We start from the raw sequence: 6,451 nt of genomic DNA, 5'->3' as shown, positions 1-6,451 counted from the left end.
CTACAAAAAAGTCTCTTGGAGCAATGAGCTAGGTTTTACAGGAAGTCGGCCATTTTGAATTTACTTAAAAGGGGGCGGGTCACCACAATGGACTTTGTGTAGAAATTATTATTGGGGCCCGAGCAGCGACCGCGGCGAGGTCCCTATTGTTTTTGTAGAAAATATTATTACTTTTATTATTATTATTATTATTATTATTAGGGCCTGAGCAGCGACCGCTGCGAAGTCCCTATTGTTTTTGTAGAAATTATTATTATTATTATTTTTCCGATTGTTCGATCGCATTTTTGACCCCCGAAACATGCACAAAAACTCACCAAACTTGGCAGTCTCATCGGGCATGGCGAAAAATTTGATATTTTAACGTCTAATATGAACAGGAAGTGAGTTATGAATTTTTGAAAGTCCGACTTTTGCCCTTTTTTGCATGTTTACAGGGGTCATTCTTTTGCACCCTGATCCTAAAGGCTTCATCTGATTGCCTTAAAATTCTGTCTGTAGCATCTGAAGACCTGGCACAAACACTGGGGCTAAAATTTTTTGTTTCCGAAATACTATATGACGGGGGCGGGGCATCAAAGTTTTCACTTAAGATTTCCTTCGCCGCAATGGACAAAATGCTTAATAACTCTCCTGCACATGCTGCTAAAAATCCAAAACTTCACATGTACATAAAGAGTCTGTACCTGAAGACATCTATATGTTTATATTCAGTTATACACCTTGCGCCAATCAATATCATTTTTTACATTTTGACGTACTGCACGGTGCCCTTTTAACGAATCTGATTGAAAATTGGCTAGAAAAGACTCAAGACATTGATCTTACTCTATCCCTATTTTTGTGACTTTCCTTCGAAGGGCGTGGCTATTACGGTGCCGCAGAGTCTGATTATTCTCCGTGGCAACAAAAGTTCCTGCAAAATGATTCAGATGATCCATCTTCTCGAAATTTTTCACATTTGAGGATATTCAGGCCCTGAAGACGGCTGCCAACTTATTTTTGATCGCAGTGGTAGCGCCACCAACTGGTTAAAACAAATACAAATCATTTTCGTTGATTTTTTTCTCCGGGCAGGTTAACAAAATCTACCTTACATTTGCTCGGATGAGTGTTTAGGCCTTGAGGATGTCACAATACGAAAGTCTTTCGCCTTCTTCAGAGTGTCACATGATGGTGTCTTGTGGCCCGTCTTTATCAGCTGATGTTCCATGAGGGCGTGACTTACCTGTCACAAGAATGAAGGCAAGTCACGCCCCCCGCTGTCCGTTCACTCCGCCAAAATGCTGCTCCAGGTGGTAGAGAGGATGAAGGCTCCCTTGTCTCTGTTCATGGTTTTTATGCCTCGCTTGCAGATCTCAATGGCCTCTCTGATCCAGCGCTGTTGTTTGTTCTCTTCGGTGCGGATGACCCTGCCCTTCTCCCGGTCCATGATGTGGTTTTCCCTTTTGCAGTGGTCAGTGATTGCTGATTTGTAATGTTCATGTTGTGCTTGTTCTTTTACTGCTCTGATTTTTCATTTTTTTGACAGGTAAGTCACACCCTCATGGAACATCAGCTCAAGACACCATCATGCGACACTCTGAAGAAGGCGAAAGACTCGCCGAAACATGTCAGGTAAAAAATTAACCTAAAACATAATTGTCTGCTTTTAATGAATCAGTCAAATATCAATAATAAGAAGACAAAATGAACCTAATACAAATAAATGAATGCTTAATAACTCCCCTGCACATGCTCCTAAAAATCCAAACCTTCACCTGTAAATAAAACGTCCCGACCTGAAGACATCTTAATGTTATTATTTTGTTATACACACAGTGCCGCCAAGTGGAATCAAAAATTTGTTTTTATTTTAATTTTCACGTACTGCATGGTGCCCTTTTGACGAATCCGACTGAAAATTAGTCAGAAAAGACTTAAGACAATGATCTTACTCTCTGCCGAATTTTGTGACGTTTTGGCAAAAGGCGTGGCTATTAAGGTGCTGAAAAGTCCGATTGTACTCTGTGGCAACAAAAGCTCCGGCAACATGACTCAGATGATCCTATCTTCTCGAAGTTGTACACATTTGAGGATACTTCAGCCCTGAAGACATCTACCAACTTATTTTACATCGTAGTAGTAGCGCCACCAACTGGTAAAAGCTAATACAAGTTATTTTCTTGGATGTTTTTCTCCGTGCAACTCAACAAGGTCGCCCTCATATATGCTCGGATGACTGTTTCGGCCATGAGGATGTCACAATACGAAATTCGTGATTTTTCGTGAAAAGTTGTGGGAGTGGCATTGCACTGTTCAGCAATAAAACAAAGCTGATTATGAGGTTCTAAATATGAACGACAACTCGTAAAACTTTACACACACATCAGGCCGAGCAAATTTATCAATATTTTATACGTTAGTTGTGCAGCTTTTTTGAAATGGCTCGCCATGGCCCTCGAGAAATGTTAAAAAAAAGCAGCTCTGGTTGAGTGTTTCACCTCGCTTTTTGTAAATTTTATGGAGTACAGTGAACCCTCGGTTATCGCGGTTAATGGGGACCGAGACCACCCGCGAAAACTGAAAATCCGCGAAGTAGCGGCGCACCTTCAAAAATGCTTAAAAAAAATATACAATATATATAATAAATATATAATATATATATATATATATATATATATATATATATATATATATACGGGGAGAGAGAGAGTGAAATTCATGTTATAACAAAAAAACCAAATTATTATTAAAACGTATTATTTTTTTATTCCCCAGCCATTCTTTTTGTATTTATTTAATTACTCCGACTTTTACCTGCTGGTACGCCGTCCGGTGTGCCCTGTGAAATGAAAGGTGGCATTCTTTATTTATTTATTCATTTATACATTCATAACTGACAGCCTCGCGCTCCGCTCGTGCCCGGGCAGAAGAGGTGCTCCAATTTGGCTTAACTGTGACACACGCCCGTCCTCCTCCCCCGGAGCTTCCATTCGGTTAAACTTAGGGGCCGCTTGGCACCGCCCGTGCCCGGGGAAGGTGCTCCTCTTCGGCTTACTGTGACGCGAGCATGCCCTCCTCCTCCGGAGCTTCCATTCGGTTAAACTTAGGGGCCGCTTGGAACCGCCCGTGCCCGGGGAAGGTGCTCCTCTTCGGCTTACTGTGACGCGAGCATGCCCTCCTCCTCCGGAGCTTCCATTCGGTTAAACTTAGGGGCAGCTTGGCACCGCCCGTGCCCGGGGAAGGTGCTCCTCTACGGCTTAACTGCCACGCACGCTGGCCGGAGCTCTGGTACGGTCCGAACCGCGCGAAACGTCGCCACCGATCGTGTCCGGGGGAACGTGCTCTTCTTCGTCCACTCTCCTCTTCGCCCACGCTCTTCTTCGGCGCACGCCGGCCGTCTAACCGCTCCAGCGCCCCGTCGTGCCGCTCGGCGAAACTACAATGCCCCCGAATATTTTTTAGACCCGCGAAGCACTGAACCCGCGAAAGGTGAACCTCGAAGTAGCGAGGGTTCACTGTATGTATAAGACCAAGACCTACAAAAAAGTCTCTTGGAGCAATGAGCTAGGTTTTACAGGAAGTCGGCCATTTTGAATTTACTTAAAAGGGGGCGGGTCTCCACAATGGACTTTGTGTAGAAATTATTATTGGGGCCCGAGCAGCGACCGCGGCGAGGTCCCTATTGTTTTTGTAGAAAATATTATTACTTTTATTATTATTATTATTATTATTATTATTATTATTAGGGCCTGAGCAGCGACCGCTGCGAAGTCCCTATTGTTTTTGTAGAAATTATTATTATTATTATTTTTCCGATTGTTCGATCGCATTTTTGACCCCCGAAACATGCACAAAAACTCACCAAACTTGGCAGTCTCATCGGGCATGGCGAAAAATTTGATATTTTTTAACGTCTAATATGAACAGGAAGTGAGTTATGAATTTTTGAAAGTCCGACTTTTGCCCTTTTTTGCATGTTTACAGGGGTCATTCTTTTGCACCCTGATCCTAAAGGCTTCATCTGATTGCCTTAAAGTTCTGTCTGGAGCATCTTAAGACCTGGGACAAACACTGGGGCTAAAATTTTTTGTTTCCGAAATACTATATGACGGGGGCGGGGCTTCAAAGTTTTCACTTAAGATTTCCTTCGCCGCAATGGACAAAATGCTTAATAACTCTCCTGCCCGTGCTGCTAAAAATCCAAAACTTCACATGTACATAAAGAGTCGGTACCTGAAGACATCTATATGTTTATATTCAGTTATACACCTTGCGCCAATCAATATAAATGTTTACATTTTGACGTACTGCACGGTGCCCTTTTAACGAATCCGACTGAAAATTGGCTAGAAAAGACTCAAGACATTGATCTTACTCTATCCCTATTTTTATGACTTTCCTTCAAAGGGCGTGGCTATTACGGTGCCGCAGAGTCTGATTATTCTCCGTGGCAACAAAAGTTCCTGCAAAATGATTCAGATGATCCATCTTCTGGAAATCTTTCACATTTGAGGATATTCAGGCCCTGAAGACGGCTGCCAACTTATTTTTGATCGCAGTGGTAGCGCCACCAACTGGTTAAAACAAATACAAATTATTTTCGTTGATGTTTTTCTCCGGGCAGGTTAACAAAATCTACCTTATATTTGCTCGGATGAGTGTTTAGGCCTTGAGCATGTCACAATACGAAAGTCTTTCGCCTTCTTCAGAGTGTCACATGATGGTGTCTTGTGACCCGTCTTTATCAGCTGATGTTCCATGAGGGCGTGACTTACCTGTCACAAGAATGAAGGCAAGTCACGCCCCCCGCTGTCCGTTCACTCCGCCAAGATGCTGGTCCAGGTGGTAGAGAGGATGAAGGCTCCCTTGTCTCTGTTCATGGTTTTTATGCCTCGCTTGCAGATCTCAATGGCCTCTCTGATCCAGCGCTGTTGTTTGTTCTCTTCTGTGCGGATGACCCTGCCCTTCTCCCGGTCCATGATGTGGTTTTCCCTTTTGCAGTGGTCAGTGATTGCTGATTTGTAATGTTCATGTTGTGCTTGTTCTTTTACTGCTCTGATTTTTTCATTTTTTTGACAGGTAAGTCACACCCTCATGGAACATCAGCTCAAGACACCATCATGCGACACTCTGAAGAAGGCGAAAGACTCGCCGAAACATGTCAGGTAAAAAATTAACCTAAAACATAATTGTCTGCTTTTAATGAATCAGTCAAATATCAATAATAAGAAGACAAAATGAACCTAATACAAATAAATGAATGCTTAATAACTCCCCTGCACATGCTCCTAAAAATCCAAACCTTCACCTGTAAATAAAACGTCCCGACCTGAAGACATCTTAATGTTATTATTTTGTTATACACACAGTGCCGCCAAGTGGAATCAAAAATTTGTTTTTATTTTAATTTTCACGTACTGCATGGTGCCCTTTTGACGAATCCGACTGAAAATTAGTCAGAAAAGACTTAAGACAATGATCTTACTCTCTGCCGAATTTTGTGACGTTTTGGCAAAAGGCGTGGCTATTAAGGTGCTGAAAAGTCCGATTGTACTCTGTGGCAACAAAAGCTCCGGCAACATGACTCAGATGATCCTATCTTCTCGAAGTTGTACACATTTGAGGATACTTCAGCCCTGAAGACATCTACCAACTTATTTTACATCGTAGTAGTAGCGCCACCAACTGGTAAAAGCTAATACAAGTTATTTTCTTGGATGTTTTTCTCCGTGCAACTCAACAAGGTCGCCCTCATATATGCTCGGATGACTGTTTCGGCCATGAGGATGTCACAATACGAAATTCGTGATTTTTCGTGAAAAGTTGTGGGAGTGGCATTGCACTGTTCAGCAATAAAACAAAGCTGATTATGAGGTTCTAAATATGAACGACAACTCGTAAAACTTTACACACACATCAGGCCGAGCAAATTTATCAATATTTTATACGTTAGTTGTGCAGCTTTTTTGAAATGGCTCGCCATGGCCCTCGAGAAATGTTAAAAAAAAGCAGCTCTGGTTGAGTGTTTCACCTCGCTTTTTGTAAATTTTATGGAGTACAGTGAACCCTCGGTTATCGCGGTTAATGGGGACCGAGACCACCCGCGAAAACTGAAAATCCGCGAAGTAGCGGCGCACCTTCAAAAATGCTTAAAAAAAATATACAATATATATAATAAATATATAAATATATATATATATATATATATATATATATATATATATATATATATATACGGGGAGAGAGAGAGTGAAATTCATGTTATAACAAAAAAAACAAATTATTATTAAAACGTATTATTTTTTTATTCCCCAGCCATTCTTTTTGTATTTATTTAATTACTCCGACTTTTACCTGCTGGTACGCCGTCCGGTGTGCCCTGTGAAATGAAAGGTGGCATTCTTTATTTATTTATTCATTTATACATTCATAACTGACAGCCTCGCGCTCCGCTCGTGCCCGGGCA

This window comes from Idiotropiscis lumnitzeri, unplaced genomic scaffold, assembly GCF_059441095.1.
Source record: "Idiotropiscis lumnitzeri isolate Australia: NSW breed Sydney's pygmy pipehorse unplaced genomic scaffold, RoL_Ilum_1.0 HiC_scaffold_111, whole genome shotgun sequence".
Classification (NCBI taxonomy): domain Eukaryota; kingdom Metazoa; phylum Chordata; class Actinopteri; order Syngnathiformes; family Syngnathidae; genus Idiotropiscis; species Idiotropiscis lumnitzeri.
Note: the sequence above shows the minus strand (reverse complement) of the source record.